The 19,633-nt window shown below is 43.5% G+C and overlaps 1 protein-coding gene across 6 annotated transcripts in view; it reads right to left on the bottom strand.

The window, feature by feature from the left end:
- The window catches only part of LOC124860481 (transcription factor COE3-like), a 160,696-nt gene that overhangs the window by 75,391 nt on the left and 65,672 nt on the right, over window positions 1-19,633 (bottom strand). The gene's annotated exons all lie outside the window — the stretch shown is intronic.

The following is a 19,633-nucleotide window of genomic DNA, read 5'->3' as shown; positions in this document are numbered from 1 at the left end:
CCACCTTGGGCAGCAAATTAAGAACATCGAACATTAGAATTATTATGATTGTGATCAACCCTATCCCCATCTCTCTTCTTGAGCTTTCTGATTCAAATCAGGTCATAAAGGAGAGTCCATCCATCTGGCCAAATATAACATTTGAGTTTTAATGCTTTGCACCTGAAATTAAGGCTTCAGCTATTAGTCGACATCAGATTGTATGGCTGACGAGTCAAACAGTGTTGTTTTCAATCAGGAAGTGGACAGCAGAACGTTTTGTGGAGGAATAAAACATGTGGGCTGTCAGCTGGATGTCTAATGCGGATGAGGTCTGGTGTTTCACCTCAGTGATCTCCATGACTGTTTGGATGAATCATATTGATATTTTTAATTAATTATAGCTTTTAAGCTGTGGTTGCTAGCATGTTCAGAGCAACTAGAGCACTAGAGTTAAGGCCTATTACAGTTTGATGACTGGGTTACCTTAAGTTAGCTCCAATTTGAGTATAGAACACTTAAACTGGTGAAACATGGGTTGAATTGTTCCAAACTAGACATCCATTATTTAAAACCCAGTTTGGAAAAGCTTAAAAGTGTGTCCTTGCAGTGCAGAATAATCTAGTTTAGAGTCAACCATTCTGCAGCTTGTCTTGATCTTTGGTTTACATGTAAACTAAAACATTGTAATTATCCTTTTACATAAAAATTAAACAACATAATGTGTTATTTGTTTTAAAGAATCAGTAAACAATAATCAGATTTAATGCTAAAGTATTTTAGATTCTGAAATAAAGCCGATCAAAGAAGAAATAAAAGTATTTCCTAATTCTTGTTTTACGAGTAATTATTACAGTTTATTATGAGATTGTAGGATGTAAAGGCCATAGCTTTTCCAGTGACATCCATCTATTTTCACAACCCTTTTAGTCTTGGCTGAGAAAGACGGGGGTACAGCTGCTGGACCGGTCAATTCCCAACACCAGCTAGAATTTAGAAATTGGGTATGGGACAATGTCCTATGCAGCTGGACACATTCACATGTATTTACAGGACAAAAGGACCTAAAACTTTACCTCAAACCTATATTTGGAGGGTCCTGCTGCAGGAATGTATGAAGATCAATGAATGAAGTGCGGCATCTTTATATCATGTGCAGTAAATGACTGATTAACTGATGAAGACCCAGAAACTTCATGTTCTCATGTGTTTAGCCTGTGTCTGACCTGCTAGATTTAAGGGTCAGCTCCACAAATATCAATAAGCCCATCAGATGAATCTGTTCAGAAGCATTTATTCATCTATTGGTGAGGCGCTGTTTCCATTTAAAGAAAAACTGATTTTTTTATCCTAATTTAGCATTTTAAATAACTCAGCTTTTATTCTGAAGGGTCAGTAAATTTAACTCAAGCCCAAAGAAAGTGTTTGTTAGGTTGCTTAATGTAGCTCAATTTGATATAACTATTCAACATACCCACACCCACACCCGAACACATCCACACACCAACACACTCACACACACACTAACACACACAAACACACATACAGCGATTGATGAATGTGTGTCAGCAGCAGGTGGTTCAGCTGAGAAGAAAAAAACAAAACTGTGCTGGTGGTCAGGAGGAAAATCAATTTGTCCATCGTCACTGTATGGATTGGGGGGGTCCAAGGATTCTGGGTAAAATATAATAAATATTTAAGCAGAATCAGCGGATTTGCTGTGAAGGCCGACTGTTTGTTTTTTTTTTGGTTTTTTTGCAGTGCTAGTGGCCTATATTTTTGTCATTTGAAAGTAGGCTTACAGGAAGTGGGATGAAGACAGAGGGAAGACATGCAACACCCAAAACTAGCTAAAACTCTTTCAAACCCATGCTCTGAAACAAACAAGAAGTCGCCCATCATTTTTGATTGAACTCCACCGAGAGGTTTTGATTGATCAGCTTGAAATTTTGTGAGCTATCTCAAAAGGGATGCGGGATCTAAAGTTATGAAATTGTGCGTTTTTGTAAATGTTGAAAGGGTAGAACCAGACTTCTCAGTTTAACTTCTCACCAACCAAAATCAAATCGTTATAGCTCCTACAAAGAAAATCACTGTGACACGAAACCTTCTGTGAATGATTCACATCTGGTCCCCAAAAAATGGTAAAAGGCTGACTTCACATCAACCCCGCCCATTGACAAATTGACAGGTTTCTGTGGTGGATAACCTCAGCAAATGTCTGAAGAAGTTTCAATATTTGTCTAAAGATTTATCATTTCCAATGACATTTTCAAAATACTGCAGGAAGTCTTCATTATTCCTTTACCACCAAACAGGAAGTAACGACAGCTTTCTTTATTTATTTTGAGCAAAGAAAATAAAATAATATAAAATAAAGGTGGGTGTATGCCCGGTTCTTACACCTCATCATACAGTCATGACTGCACAACCACTTAACATTATTAACACCAGCAGTCACCATTAATGCCTTTATGCACCTGGCAGGAAGGTCGGATTTCGGCCAAATTTTCAAGACATACACACACACACACACACACACACACACCACCCACATACACACACACTTTCTCTCTAACTACTTTTTTTGTCTTACCATTAAATACTCTTTCCAAACAAGCAGTTTTGGAGTTTTTGTTTCTGTGGAAGCGTGAAAACAATCAAGCATCTGAACAAAGCTGCATCCTGCTGCACACACACACACACACACACACACACACAAATCAATACCAATTTATAATTCAGGATTGCTGGAGTTTAGGTTTTAGGGCAGCCTGGCTTCCAGCCTCCATAAATATTACAGTGTTATTGACTTGATCTCAATAAATTGAGGATTTTCTTCTTCTGTGTTTTTCTTCTGCTAAATTGTGACAACCACCCCCCTGTCCACCACCCTCACACTCACATACTTTTAGATGTAGTCCTAATCCTGAGGAATAGCCTTCTTGTTTTATTTTTACTGAGAGAAAGATGAGACAATAAACAAAAGATGTAACACAGAGGCTGATAGTCCTCATGCAGGCCTGAACACCTCCTCTATCACCCACACACACACTCAGTCAGATCGAGCAGAGGGTTTCTCAGTCTCACCTCTGAAGAAAGATGTTGGACCCAGAGCCTCAGCAGCACTGTATGTAAGTATTTGTGTGCGTGTGTTTTGCAGCCAATACTATTACGAGCAAAACATAATCGGGCGCACTTTGAGCCACGCAGATTCCGCAGACGTTTGAGGCTTTACATTCAAGTGTACCAATTTCCTGGTGACAAATTCCTACATTTTCCAGACTTTCTGCCATGGCGTCAACAGATGAGGAGATGGGGCTAATTTGCTGTGTAGCTTTAGAAAAAGAAAAAGCAAAGAAGGTGGTGTTAAAGGCCATTAAACCACACTAGTGGTGAAGAAGGTGAAAACACCTGTTAGTGCGGTGCAGGGCAGCAGTGACACTCCAGGTACTTGCAACAGGCTGCTTGAAGCAGTGTCACATAAACAGTTCGATGTGGAGACTTTTTCCTGCAGAGCGATTTATTGTAAAAATTGAGCCTTGTGCGGTCATGTCCAACGGACGTCCACTTCGAGTCCACTTGTACGTCTGAGGAGTAAAGAACTCCCGAATGTGCTTTGCCCTGATTATTGCGTCACAAGGTATACTTTAGAACTGTATGGATATGTATGTCTAAACTTTACATCTAACCATGTTTGCTGGCTTTTAGAGCAGAGGAGAGGAGAGAAGAGCACCTGTTTACTTGAGCCTGACCAGGGATTATTTTACAGCGCTTACACTCTGAAACTAAAGTACATCATTTGCTGAAGTTTGTAATAATTCACAGATCTTTATAGTGAAACTAAACCCCATGTAAAATACTAACTCCGCCCCAGGCAGATTTTGAACAATGCTACCAAAGTGCCAAGTGTAGGGATGAGCGGAGGTGTGGTCGGAAGGACGAAGGAAAATGGCAGCTAGCTTAATCTGGTACTTTGAAACATGAAGAGGGAGCAGAACGACACTGGTAGCTTCACTATAGATCTTTGGAGGTGGAGGATTTTTCAGCCCCCTCGTCACCTGAGGTTCAGAGAGGCTTTATGGAGCTCAGCGGGCCTGAGCCTTATCAGTTCGAGCCACTGGCTCAAGGCGCTGACTCGGCAATGCCGGAAGCCGGCGCTACCGAGGCAGCAGTGGAGGAACGCTAAGGGGGCGTGTCTGAGTGAGACGGTTTTATACCTGAATGCTGGGCTGTGACGTAGACCTGGACCAAGCTGGACCGTTTGAACCAATAGAATAGGTTACCTGCAGTAGCCACCGTTCAACCCAAGAGGGCAGCACTAAGACGGTTTAAGGACAAATATTGCAGAATTAAACAAGTTTACATGAAATGTTAAATAAAATAACACAGTACCATAAAGAGAGCACCCTGAAGGCCCGGTTTATACAGTTTATCTGTTGAAACAGTTGATTTAGGGTTTAGTTTCTCTTCAATAATAAAAGCCATTGGATGAACAGACACACACCAGCAGCTGCAGCATGTCTGCTTTATTCAAACTTCAAATCAATCCTGGGCAGTGTGATTGTTGTAATTTGTCTTTCTTCTGCATCTCTCATAATGCCTTTTACTAATGCAAACACTACAATACACTAATATTCCCGATGTGAGCAACTATTTGCTGTTACACATGATGAAAAGATCAATCCAGTCCATCCTGAAATACATCTTGTGTGCACATTTTCTCCACTGCAGCAAACAAGTCAAAATGTTCCGATAAAGATTAGGCCACACCCTTTACTTGTGGACACTTCATAACTTCAGATTCTGGTTTGTTGTTCCAGAAAAATTACCCTCTTGTTCAGGACAGCTTCAGTGAAAGCTGAGGAGTGAAGTCCTGTCACTGTAAAATCTTGATGGATCTTCAGTTCAAAGCTGCTCTTACATCTATTCAGAACTTCTACATATGGAGCATCCAATCATGTCCAGTCTACAGTACTGGCGTGGACAACCCATGCCCGGGTGTCCTGCATGTTTTTAATGTGCCTCTACTCAAATACTACTTCAGTCAGCTGAATTATCTCCACAGACAAATAGTTTTGTTGGAGTCTGTACTGACCCATTCATTCAAACCAGGTTTGTTCCAACAAAGAAACTTGAAAAATGCACAACTCCAACCCCCGACAACCAGTACCATCTGGGCCGGTTCTGTAGTTTAAAAGGGGACATATCCACATTTTTAGTCCTTAATTACAAGCTGTTGTGTACTTGGAGTCTGTAGTAGAGGCTGACATTTTTTCTGGAGTCCCACGGGTCACGGGATTCCCTTGGGAATCCCGCGGGACGGGAGACAGCATCAGTAAAGATCATGTGATTGGGACGGTTCAGGATAAAACATGAACTGGAGCAGACGGGAGCGGGAGCTAACCAATAGGAGGGAAATAAACTAGGATCAATTGTCTTTGGAAATGTAAAACTGAGACTTTGTTATAAACTTTAAGAAAAAAAAAAAACTTGTGTAGTTTTTTTCCAAGAAGCCTAAACTATAATGTGAGTCAAACGAACTACATGACCCACAAGCCAACAGTGCTTCTGATCGATGTTTTCCACCTGCGTTCAGGATGGAGGGAGCAAACGCAGGTGGAGAACTGGACGTGATAAAATTGGATTTGTAACGTAAAGTCAGAAGTAAAGACTTATCTATTAAACTCATAGATCTGACAGGAAAGTCACAAATATGACCGAACTTCAGGAGAGTTGAATGTAGCGGTTTTAACACGCAGTCTGCTGCTTGTAAAACGTGTTTAGTTGTAATCAAGTTCACCAGTGATTAAAGGACACTTGTTAGACAGATTCTGGATTAAATCAGCCCTGCATCTCTTCATTCATCAAACCAAAAGTACCAACATGTGTCAAGTCTCATCTGACCAACAAAACTGCTCCATGTGCGCTAAAGATTTAAGAGCCTTTGCCAAAGTAGAGGGGAAATGCTTCATCAAGGGAAGATATTAAATAAATACATTGTGAAATAGAAAAAAATGTAATGTACCATTAAATGTACAATTTATTTAAAACATCGTTAAATATTAAGTGTACCACTAATTACGTCATGTCGTCTTTAAAATTATACTTAATTATTAAGTGGCACATTTAATTGCATAATAGTCCATTTCATGATATAATGGTACATTTATTGTTTCTAATGATGTATTAAATAAATAAATGGTACCTTTAATTTAATGGCACATTTAATGTTACATTTCTTTCATGTTACATTTACTTCACTTATGGGACATTCACAACATTTATTTAGTCAGTCAGTCGCCATTTTCTACCACTTATTCCATAGTGGGTCGTGGGGAGCTGGTGCCTATCTCCAGCGGTCTATGGTCGGGAGGCGGGGTCACCCTGGACAAGTTGCCAGTCCATCACAGGGCAACACACAAACAACCATGCACACACTCATTCACACACCTAAGGGCAATTTAGAGAGACCAATTAACCTAACAGGCATGTCTTTGGACTGTGGGAGGAAGCCGGAGTACCTGGAGAGAACCCATGCATGCATGTGGAGAACATGCAAACTCCATGCAGAAAGACCCCCGGCCGGGAATCAAACCCAGGACCTTCTTGCTGCAAGGCAACAGTGCTACCAACTTCGCCACCGTGCAGCCCAACATTTATTGTTAATTTAACAAAATTAAAACAATAAAATTATCATTCAATAAAATAAAATAAAAAAAACATTTATTTATTTAATGATGATTTTATTGTATTAATTTTGTCCAGTTTGACCCTCCATTCTTGATGGCTGTATAGGAGGTCATGTCAGAATTTAAATCAGGTGTTCTGGAGCAGACAAACATCTAAAACCTGCAGGGAAGGGGTCCTGAGGACCAGGGCTGTGAACCATTGAGGTACAGTTTCTAAATTATGAAGGTTTTGCATTTTTGCCCTTTTGTTCAACAAGTACAGTTCTCTTACTAGGTGCATTTTTCTTTCTTTTCAGCAACTTGAAACATAAAAGTAATGTCATTGTTCAAAGGAAACAATCACTTAATAAATAAGTAAAATACAACTAAGATAGACATGGTCTGTTTCCTTGTTTGATATTTTATTATTTCTTCATTATTATTCTTTTTACTTTAACTGGCCTTTACTACAACTAAAAACAGGGACCTAATTGGTCCTTCAAAGAAAGAAATTACCAAAAGACTAAATGAAGAAAACAAAAATGGGAGTGGCACAGGAGTGGGAGTCGTTCTAAATGGGAGCGGGAGTCAATTTACCAGGAGTGGGACGGGACAGGATGTTTTTTGTTATGTTGACTTGGGATTGGGATGGGACAAGACATTTTTCTGTGGGAGTGGGATGGGACAGGAGAGAAAATCCACTCCCGTGTCACCCTCTAGTCTGTAGAAGTGCAGAAAAGTTTGATTTAGTCTCTCCAGGTGTTTCAGAGATATCTTTATATTCTGTTTGGGTCATGTTTTTCAGTCTGTTCAGTTTTCTCTCTCATCCGTTTCATTTTTCCATCCGTTACGTCTCAGTATTTGCTGCTGAACAGCTAAATAAGGTCATGGACTTCTGGTTGATCAATTCGCATGTCTACCATTTTTATTTCTCAGTGTGATTTTGTAGCCCAAGCTCAAGTATGCCGAAGCTGAAAGAAAATAAGTTTGGTTTGTTTGTTGGGTGTATTAACACACAATTAATGACATCCTCCCCAAGCACCAGAACCTCTTCAAAGTGCCCGATTAAATTTTATTTTCATGGAAATGTTCCCACATCAGTGGAGAAATTCCTCTTGGTCTACATGAAGCTCTTCAAGGACAAGTTCTTCATCAACCTCCTCCAGCATCAAGAAGGATTTGCTGAAAGACTTCATCTGATTAAGGGTCAGTTCCTTCGGTCTATGGGAACGACAAGCAGGAAGCTGCAAATATCGCTAAAATGACAACAAACTTTAATTTAGTCATGAATTTATTGTGTTGATGTGACGTCCTGGCCATGGTTCTGATAGCAGCAGCATCGGGTCTTCTGCTGATGTTAGAGCTGCTTCTAGCTCCTGGAAGACAGAACCAGACTGCAGGTTCTAATATTATTATTACATTAACAGGTTTCATTGTTTTCAACATTTTTGTCTTGTTTTGGCGCCGCTAGATAATAGTTATCAAACTACAAACATGGCCAAATTTTATGGGCTGTGAAGTTCCCCAGCAGCATTTAAAGAAACGGCATCAAAAGGAGTTGCTCTCAGATGCTCCTCAGAACAGGTAAAAGAGGAGCCTGAGGAGCTAGAAGAACAAGGAGTTCAGACCAAAGCATTGAGGTTCCACTTTATATAGACCACAGCTGGATGATTTAAGGGTGAAAAGGAAGGATTGGCAAGCACAATAGGTCCTTTCTAACATTAAAGCTGCTTCCTTGTTTCCAGCTGATGTTTCCTGCTCTGCAGTTTGTCTGCAGGTTAAAGAAACATTTTGACTGTAACAGTTTATGGCTGGTTCTGCTGCAGGACTCTGACTTCTGGAGTTCTACTCTCAGAAGAAGCTGTTATTCATCTGTTGTCCTGCACCTCCTGTTCTTCAAAAAGCCCTCTGAGGTCAACATCAACCCATTTTCATCCACACAGATCTTCAGGTGATCTTTTATGGATCATCTGACACTTCAGCTACTGATGAAAGCAGTTCTGTGTCAGTGGATGAAGAGCAGGCATGAGGTGCTTCAAGATCATCTTCTCTACGATAATTACATTTAAGATTTTATAGAACATTACACATTTCTGTCATTACCTGGTTATGATTGGACCATGCTGTAGGAGAATTTACAGGAAAGGTTATTAAAATTATTTAAGTAGCAACATGTCTGCATGTTTTATGTTCAACTGTGTAAGCTGAAGGTTCTGGGAGGAGCTGCTGCAGTAACTGGACCTAAAGTCAGACAGACAGAGTTCTGCTCGTTAAGGAACCCAAACCCTCCTACCCTGTATCACTTCCCTCCATCCTTATATAGAAATCAATACCCTCTTAATCTGCCCCTCCCTCCACCTGCTCCCTCCTTACCCGCTTCTCCATCTCCCCTCCTGCCGTTGATGTGTCTAGACTCGCCCGCCTCACATTTCACGTTCCACACTGTTGCTGACACACCCACACACACACTCTTCAGTGAACTCCTCAGACCATTGCCACATCTCCCAGTTGAACTGAACATCACCAGTTAATATTTCTTCTAAACAATTGCCACAAGCTGAAAGGCAAAAAAGTACCCAATGAACCCATTGCAACACTCAGTTAGATCAACTGAGGACCAGAAAAACAAGGCTTCTACAATAAGCGGATTTTTTGAGTTTCCACATGCATTGTTGTTTGTTTTAACCCAGAAGTTCTGTCAGGTGGGTCATGCATCTTTCAGGTAACATGCCAGCAGAACAGGTCTGCTGTGGAGTGTAGCTTCTCTGTTTTTATTTCTCAATGTGTAACAATGAAGACAGATAGAGCATTGTTCAGTAGAAACATCTGATGGTCATCCTCCATCACACCATCTGCTCCTGCTAACCTGAGAAAAGCTTCCAAACTCAAACAAAACAGAAATGATTCAAACTGCAGCGCAACATCTGAACATTTAAACATGGCGGCTACACGTACACACACACACACACACACACACACACACACACACACACCCACACACACACACACACACACACACACACACATGAGGCTAATTAGGGACGACCCTCGGTGGGTTACTGCCTCACCAACAGTTTTGGGGGAGGTGTGTTTGTGTTTATCTGTGTGTGTGTGTGTGTGTGTGTGTGTGTGTGTGTGTGTGTGTGTGTGGGTGTGTGTGTGTGTGTGTGTGTGTGTGTGTGTGTGGGTGTGTGTGTGTGTGTGTGTGTGTGTTGGGGGGGGCAAGAGAGAATGGCTGCCAGAGAAAGAGAGACCTTGGTCCACCTGAGACTAACTTGAGGACAGGTGATGCCCCACCAGGTGAAAACTGGAGGTGGGGAAAGAAATGTCTGCAGCTGAGCTTCAAGGAGACCTTATCAGTCCAGAATAAACATCATGACATAAAAACATATCATTAGCAATACAAAAATGAATAATGAAGAAATAATGAAGAAATAACAATCCAAGATCCCTTACATCAACAAAAAAACAAACATCAGACCAACACAAAAATACAAAAAATATGTACTCGTACTCGTACTCGTACTCGTACTCGTCGTCTTCCACTTATCCGGGACCGGGTCGCGGGGGCAGCAGACTCAACAGAGATGCCCAGACGTCCCTCTCCCCAGACACCTCCTCCAGTTCCTCCAGGGGGAGCCCAAGGCGTTCCCAGGCCAGCCGAGAGACATAGTCCCTCCAGCGTGTCCTGGGCCGTCCCCTGGGCCTCCTCACGGTGGGACGTGCCTGGAACACCTCCCGAGGAAGGCCTCCAGGAACGCCTGGCAGGGATGTATTCAACTTCCACCTCCGGGAGAGCTTCGACCAGATCCCGGGGGATGTTGGAGACATAGAGTCCGAGTGGACCATGTTCTCCGCATCTATTGTCGATGCTACTGCCCGTAGCTGTGGCCGTAAGGTCTGCGGTGCCTGTCGCAGCGGCAATCCCAGAACCCAGTGGTGGACACCGGCAGTAAGGGATGCTGTTAAGCTGAAGAAGGAGTCCTATCGGCTGTGGTTGGCTTGTGGGACTCCTGAGGCGGCTGACGGGTACCGTGAGGCCAAGCGTGCTGTGGCCCGGGCTGTGGCAGAGGCAAAAACTCGGGCCTGGGAGGAGTTTGGTGAGGCCATGGAGAAGGACTACCGGTTGGCCTTGAAGCGATTCTGCCAAACCGTCCGTCACCTCAGGAGGGGGAAGCAGTGCTTCGTCAACACTGTTTATAGTGGGGGTGGGAGGCTGCTGACCTCGACTGAGGACATTATCGGGCGGTGGAAGGAGTACTTCGAGGATCTCCTCAATCCTGCCATCATGCATTCCGTGGTGGAAACAGAGGCTGGGGACTCGGGGTCAGACTCTTTCATCACACAGGCTGAAGTCACCGAGGTGGTTAAAAAGCTCCGCGGTGGCAAGGCTTCGGGGGTTGATGAGATCCGCCCTGAGTACCTCAAGTCTCTGGATGTTGTAGGGCTGTCATGGTTGACATGTCTCTTCAACATTGTGTGGCGGTCGGGGACAGTGCCTCTGGACTGGCAGACTGGGGTGGTGGTCACCCCAGTCACACCCTCCGGTCCCCCTTCATAAGAAGGGGGACCGGAGGGTGTGTTCCAACTACAGGGGGATCACACTCCTCAGGCTCCCTGGTAAGGCCTACGCCAGGGTATTGGAGAGGAGAGTCCGACCGATAGTCGAACCTCGGTTTAGGAGGAGCAGTATGGTTTTCGTCCCGGCCGTGGAACACTGGACCAGCTCTATACCCTCTACAGGGTGCTCGAGGGTTCATGGGAGTTTGCCCAACCGGTTCACATGTGTTTTGTGGACCTGGAGAAGGCATTCGACTGTGTCCCTCGTGATGCCCTGTGGGGGGTGCTCCAGGAGTATGGAATCGGGGGCTCTTTATTAGGGGCCATCCGGTCCCTGTACGAGCGGAGCAGGAGTTTGGTCCGCATTGCCGGCACTAAGTCGGACCTGTTCCCAGTGCATGTTGGACTCCGGCAGGGCTGCCCTTTGTCACCGGTCCTGTTCATAACTTTTATGGACAGGATTTCTAGACGCAGCCAAGGGCCGAAGGGGGTCTGGTTTGGGGATCAGTGGATTTCGTCTCTTCTTTTTGCAGATGACGTGGTCCTGCTGGTCCCCTCTAGCCAAGACCTACAGCATGCGCTGTGGCGGTTCGCAGCCAAGTGTGAAGCAGCTGGGATGAGGATCAGCTCCTCCAAGTCCGAGGCCATGGTTCTCAACCGGAAAAGGGTGCCTTCTCCTCTTCAGGTTGGAGGGGAGTTCCTGCCTCAAGTGGAGGAGTTTAAGTATCTCGGGGTCTTGTTCACGAGTGAGGGAAGAATGGAGCGGGAGATCGACAGACGGATCGGTGCGGCTGCCACAGTAATGGGGGCGCTGTGCCGGTCCGTTGTGGTGAAGAGAGAGCTGAGCACTCCCTTAGAGATAGGGTGAGGAGCTCGGCCATCCGGGAGGGGCTCGGAGTAGAGCCACTGCTCCTCCACATCGAGAGGAGCCAGTTGAGGTGGCTCGGGCATCTATACCGGATGCCTCCTGGACGCCTTCCTCGGGAGGTGTTCCAGGCACGTCCCACCGGGAGGAGGCCCAGGGGACAAAAAATATGTTATGGTTGGAAACAAAAAAAAGTGGAAAAAAAAGGCAAAATCCAAAAGAAAAAAATTAATAAATCAAAAGGTAAAAACTGAAGTACATACAACGCAAAAATGTTGGAAGGTAAATAAAATTAGCCCCTATATGGAAATATACATGCCCAGAGAGCCCCCCAGGCCCTGGATTTGTAGGGATTCTAATGTTCAGATAGCTGCAAAGTTGATATTTCACTCATGAGATAACAAAACTGCTCAGCGGTTCTCACTGCAGCACAGCCGGTTTTTCTGCTCACAGAAACTAAAACTAATTTAAAACCTTAAAAGATGTCTTCAAACCAGTCAAGGTCCTCAAACCAGTCCAGATCCTCAAACCAATCCAGGTCCTCAAACCAGTCCAGGTCCTCACACCAGTCCAGGTCCTCAAACCAGTCTAGATTCTAAAACTAGCCCGGGCCCTAAAAACAATCCAGATCCTAAAGCGAGTCCAGGTCCTTAAGCCAGTTCAAATTCTCAAACCAGTCCAGGTTTTTAAACTAGTTCAGATCCTAAAACTAGCCCAGGCCCTAAAACCAATCCAGATCCTAAAGTGAATCCAGGTCCTTGAGCCAGTTCAAATCCTCAAACCAGTCCAGGTCTTTAAACTAGTCCAGATCCTAAAACTAGCCCAAGTCCTCAAACCAGTCAAGGTTCTCAAACCAGTCCAGATCCTCAAACCAATCCAGGTCCTCATACCAGTATAGATTCTCAAACCAATCCAGGTCCTCAAACCAGTCAAGGTCCTCAAACCAGTCCAGATCCTTAAACCAATCCAGGTCCTCAAACCAGTCTAGATTCTCAAACCAGTCCAGGTCCTGAAACCAGTCCAGATCCCAAAACTAGCCCAGGCCCTAAAACCATTCCAGATCCTAAAGCCAGACCAAATCCTTAAACCGGTCTACAACTGGCCTTGAACCTCAACCCAGTACAGGTCCTAAAACTAGCCCAGATCCTCAAACCAATCCAGGTCCTCAACCCAGTCTAGAACCTCAACCCAGTCTAGATTCTCAAACCAGTCAAGGTCCTGAAACCAGTCCAGATCCTCAAACCAATCCAAGTCCTCTAACCAGTCTAGAACCTCAACCCAGTCTAGATTCTCAAACCAGTCAAGGTCCTCAAACCAGTCCAGATCCCAAAACTAGCCCAGGCCCCAAAAACCAATCCAGATCCTAACGCGAGTCCAGGTCCTTAAGCCAGACCAATTCCTTAAACTGGTCTACAACCTCAAACAAGCCCAGATCCTCAAACCAGTCCAGGTCCTCAAACCGGTCTAGAACCGCAAACCAGTCAAGGTCCTCAAACTAGTCTAGATCCTAAAACTAGCCCAGGTCCTCAAACCAGTCCAGATCCTAAAACTAGCCCTGGTCCGCAAACCAGTCAAGGTCCTCAAACCAGTCTAGGTCCTCAAACCAGTCTAGATCTAAAGTTAGTCCAGGTCCACAAACCAGTCCAGATCCTGAAACCATTCCAGATCCTAAAGCCAGACCAAATCCTTAAACCGGTCTACTACCTCAAACCAGTCCAACATGTAACCTCTGAAGGTCCTTTGGATTTAATTGAAAGCAAAGAAACATGAAGTTATCTGCCTCTAACATTTATCTGAAGGCCAATAAGGAAACCCTGCAGTGCTGCGTTTAAGATCTGTCAGACGTCGCAGCACCACTGTCCTCTGAATTTCAGACCAGACCAGAGAGGACGTGAGCTACGTTCACATTTCATCGTTATTTAAGAAGCTGGTTGAAGATGTTTTCTCCTGATCAAATGGACAATTTTCAGCACCAGGTTCTAAGTTAGAGCATCAAACTGTGGTTGTGAACACTTTCAGCCTCTTTTATACAGATAGTGTTCTGCACCTGAAAACATTAGTAGAAAAACGGCAGCACATGAATCTTTATTGTGTCACTTTTCAATGATTTCTGTTAAAATATGATTTCTAAGCTAATGTAGATCATCTCAACCTTATCTAGACTCGCCTACAGTCCTGTTTGTGGACCACAGACATCTTTAAATTGTAAACTATTTCGTTATTTTTTATTTCTGTTTTGTTTCAGACATATCATACACTAAAGACCTGGGCGTTTGCAAGATATGGTAAATCTGTTACACATTGTTATGAATTAAATAAAAAAAACCTATAGAATTTGTTCATTTTGATAATAAATGTTGATTTTTCTACCTTTGATTTACTAGCATTTTCAATAATTCATATATGTTTACTGACCGAAATATAATACAAATAACCCATAAGCAATGTTTGTTTGTTATTTATTGATTCATCATGTGATTACATCACTATTTCTATCATCACTCACATTTGTATGTATTTATTCTTTAATTCATATCAATTGATTGATTGATTGATTGAACAATTGATTGATTAATTTATTGATTAATAAGTTGATTGATTCACAATTACATGCACTAAAAGTCTAAAAGTGCAATACATTTTGTATATTCCTATAATATTATTGTTTAAAAAATGTTTAATCCTTTTTATTGACTTACGCCCTGATATACTTATTCATTAAACAAAAACAGTGATGGATTCATAAAGCAGTTTATTTATATTTTGTCTATTTACCTGTTTTTATTGATTTGTTCTGATTAAAATATTAAACATTTTCAGTTATTTTCTGTTTCTGTATATTTTTTAACTATTTAATGCAAATTAATTATTTAATATATGTATTAAATAAAATTTGTAGATTAGTTTAGAAATATATATATTTATATCTGATTAATTAAATTATTGAATAAATCCCTTATTTTTATTATTTTGTTGCCTTTAATGGTGCACTAATTTATATTTCTAGCTACTTTTTGGCCAAGTAATTATTTTATTTTGCTAAACTTTTGCTAAATGGATCAAGGCTCAGCAGGTAAGAACACTTCCTTGTTGCAAAAGTACATTTAGAAATCAGCAGTTGTTAATAATAAAAATCCAAAATTATTATTTATTAAATAAGATAAATTACATACGCATACAAACTACACTGCTCCAAAAAATAAAGGGAAGACTTAAACAACACAATATAACTCCAAGTAAATCAAACTTCTGTGAAATCAAATTGTCCACTTAGGAAGCAACACTGATTGACAATCAATTTCACATCTTGTTGTTCAAATGAAAAAGACAACAGGAGGAAATCTTTGGTGATTATCAAGACACTCAATAAAGGAGTGGTTCTGCAGGTGGGGACCACAGACCACTTCTCAGTACCGATGCTTTCTGGATGATGTTTTGGTCACTTTTGAATGTTGGTGGTGCTTTCAGACTCGTGGTAGCATGAGACGGACTCTACAACCCACACAAGTGGCTCAGGTAGTGCAGCTCATCCAGGATGACACATCAAGAAGCTGTGGCAAGAAGGTTTGCTGTGTCTGTCAGCGTAGTGTCCAGAACCTGGAGGCGCTACCAGGAGACAGGCCAGTACACCAGGAGACGTGGAGGAGGCCGTAGGAGGGCAACAACCCAGCAGCAGGACCGCTACCTCCACCTTTGTACAAGGAGGAACAGGAGGAGCACTGCCAGAGCCCTGCAAGATGACCTCCAGCAGGCCACAAATGTGCATGTGTCTGCACAAACGGTTAGAAACCGACTCCATGAGGATGGTATGAGGGCCCGACGTCCACAAATGGGGGTTGTGCTCACAACCCAACACCGTGCAGGACGCTTGGCATTTGCCAGAGAACACCAGGATTGGTAAATTCACCACTGGTGCCCTGTGGTCTTCACAGATGAAAGCAGGTTCACACTGAGCACATGTGACAGACATGACAGAGTCTGGAGACACCGTGGAGAGAGATCTGCTGCCTGCAACATCCTTCAGCATGACCAGTTTGGCAGTGGGTCAGTAATGGTGTGGGGTGGCATTTCTTTCTCCATGAGCTCACCAGAGGTAGCCTGACTGCCATTAGGTACCGAGATGAGATCCTCAGACCCCTTGTGAGACCATATGCTGGTGCGGTTGGCCCTGGGTTCCTCCTAATGCAGGACAATGCTAAACCTCATGTGGCTGGAGTGTGTCAGAAGTTCCTGCAAGATGAAGACATTGAAGCTATGGACCGGCCCGCCCGTTCCCCAGACCTGAATCCGATTGAGCACATCTGGGACATCATGTCTCGCTCCATCCACCAACGTCACGTTGCACCACAGACTGTCCAGGAGTTGGACTAATAGTATCAGAATATAGTGGTAATATCTGCTACAGTGTGAAACTGGAAAACCAAAAAAGGCTTTGTGTCTGAGCTGGCTTTTGAGGCCTACCTGTTACTGTGAATGTTCTCTGAGGGTTTGGGCCAAGCATATAATTTCTGTAGAGGGGTTCTGGTGGTTTGTTTTACGGGTATTGCAGCATCTCATGGTCCTGGACAGGGTCTAAACAAACATGGTGGCAGTGTCTTCATGGTCTGAGCCCTGTTCACAGAAAAACACTACGAAGACGTCTCGGTCTGAAACGTTTATTTATTGGCAAAGTCGGAGGCAAGTCTAGGGTTTTAGTTTTCCCGCCTTATTTTCAGATGTTCTGGGTGTTGGTTTGCTTTCCTTTTGTGTGACAAGTGGCAGTTTTACCTCCACTAAACTGCCGCTGTTCTGTTATTCTGTGGATTTACAGTTCAGATGTAGTGACGCCACCCAGATCAGTGTGAATGTTCTCACTGTGAGGCTCCTGCTTCTTTGAGGTCAAAGATCGCTCTCCATCACCCTAAGCTTACCTCCCCAGCACTTCCATCAAAGCTGCAAATGGTGCTGGAGGAACAAGAGTCTCTAAGGAGGGTCGTGGCCTCCATGTAAGGCTCGCCCATTAAGTAGGAGGTGATGGTCCGGCAGCAGTGGAGGCACGGGCACCGGCATTGGGGAACAGGAGTGCTCTGGGTAATTAGAGCCCAGCCTCCTCCTACATTTTGACACTTTGTGGCAATTTATAGCCCCGCTCGGGCAACTTGGCCACCCATCTAATTGCAGTATTAGTGTGTAATAACAGTGAAGCTACGTCGATCCGTCAGTGCTGTGTTCTGCTGCCTCGGCAGGATTTCAGCTATTAACCAGTAAACGGGGGAAACAAAGCGACCTCTGAGAGGAGCATCAGCAAGCATTTATATTCACAATCACACACCGTCTGTCAGCGATGCTGTGAGCTTCAGGATGAGGATCCTGCCAGCAGACGTTGGACTTAAAGCCTCAGTTTGAACTCAGAGTTTAAATTATCTTTAGGCTCCATTTTAACCAACCAAAAACAATGTCCTACAAGGCGCCATAACTGCTCACATCTTCAAACGTTTCAGTACAAGGAAGCATGGAGGTCGAGGAGCGTTGTGACAGATGGAGGAAACATTATTGCAGCTGATGGAAGTGTGGAGAGAATGAAAAAGAGGACAGATGATGAAAAGAGGAGCTCAGAAGCAGAGACAGTGTTTGATTTACTTTAGCGAGAGGCCAGCTTTACTGAAGCGCCTCAGCCACATCATTTGCATGATGGGTCACTAAAAACAGCCATTTACCCACACAAGTCAGTGGTGTATGTTGGATCGCAGCAATAAATCCCTGCATTTCTTAACAGGCTCTAAAATGCAGTGAAACAAGCAGAGCTGCAGTAAATCAGCAGCCGAGGACTGACAGTGTGTGTGCATTAATATGATGATGTGTGTGTGTGAGAGAGATCCTAGGGTTTGTGGACTAGTGTCCTGTTGTGTCCTAATTACAGCGCTCCAATGCAGACAAACAACCAGAAAGTCAAGTTCCAGCAGCAGAGTCTCGCTGAGGTCAGTGTGAACGCACTAATCGGCTGTTTCCTGTTTCAGTTGCATCATGCGAGGCTGTAGGAAAACAGACGCTGTCTCAAAAAGGTAGGCAGAGGGGGAGCGGTGCGTTAAACTACAACTCTGATTCTTGATCTGAGCTCTGCATTGTCACATTGTTGGAGGGTGATATGTCTGGAAATAAGAAACACAACCAGTCTAATCAGACCAGAACATTGAGCAGTTATCTCTGCTGAACACACAGATTCCTCCTGAGGTAAACAACAATTTCTCCAGGAAGAACAAGTAGGTTTCAAACCAGCAGAAGACAGGATGTGAAAGAAATTCGGTTACTAACAGCTTTTCCCAACAACCTCTGAACAGTAATAACTACAACCTCCCTCAGCAGCCTCTAGAACCTCCTCCAGCAGCTTGTTGAGCCCCTTTCAGCAGATGGACTCACATTGGACTCTAGAATAATTTAGTAGTTAGAGGAGATCATGGTCCACTCACGAGTGCAAGGTGCAGACCAAGCCCACATCATCAGCCCCCCACCACCGTGCTTGACAGCTGTTATGAGGTGTTTGGGTTGATATGTTCGGATTATGAGCTCATTCCTGTCTAAAGTCAAATATTCTGATTTAAGCTTTGATTTAACAAGAGAAAGTCAAATTTAAAAGCCTTTTTCTGAGTTCAGTTAATGCATAATGACGTAAAGCTGAAGTTCGAATGAGATAAAGATAGAGTAGATGGATAATTCTTCTCAACTGGTTCTGAAAAGAAACAGAACCCTGCAGATCTGAACAGACACACTCACAGGGTTCATCTGCCAAATGCTTTTATTGTCATTTTCCTAAAACCTGATTATATGCTGCTTTTAACATTTGTCCTGTAAATCAAGTCACATTTATTTCCTCAGGTTGTTTTATTGTGAAAAATTGTTTCATCTCATGTGTGACCAAACACATCAAGAGGTGACAGAAGTGCTAAAAACACCATCAGACACACACAGCAGAGCACACACACTCACCCAGAGGTGAGAGGTCGTTTCAGCGTGCTGTGTGTGTTTCTGGCATGTTTGGACATGTGTGCACCGTATGCATGTTCTCCTATACATGTGCCAGCACTCATGCCGGATGGAAGCGTATGCATGCTTCACCTGTGTGTTTGTTCTGGCTGCAGACCAAGGCCACTCTACCAAGCCAGCATGGAGCACCTCCTACCCCCCTGCCCACCCCCTACCAGCTTCCACTGAGGTCACCGACTCCCACCTCTGCCACTCAACCAATCACAGCCGGCCATCATAAGGGACAGACAGACGCTGACTCCAAGGACGGAGCGGCCAGTGAGGACGATGTCCGCTGGCGTCTAATTGGATGTGGACTCAAACTTTATACTGTGGGGATGCTGGAGGCTGTTATCTGGCATTGGAAATTTGCTTTAGAATGCACTCAAAGCTCTTTGTTTAAGTGTAAAAACGACAGCAGTTCACCAACAATCAGAAACAACACATGAGATCTACAAAGCTTCTCAACAAAGAAGAATCCAGACGCTTCAGTAAAACAAAAAAAGAAACCAAACAAAGAAAAAACATCCCAGATTTTCTAAATCCAGCAGCAAAACAT

This window comes from Girardinichthys multiradiatus, chromosome 23, assembly GCF_021462225.1.
Source record: "Girardinichthys multiradiatus isolate DD_20200921_A chromosome 23, DD_fGirMul_XY1, whole genome shotgun sequence".
Classification (NCBI taxonomy): Eukaryota; Metazoa; Chordata; class Actinopteri; order Cyprinodontiformes; family Goodeidae; genus Girardinichthys; species Girardinichthys multiradiatus.
The sequence above is the reverse complement of the archived record's forward strand: the minus strand, read 5'-3'. Positions and strand labels throughout refer to the sequence as shown.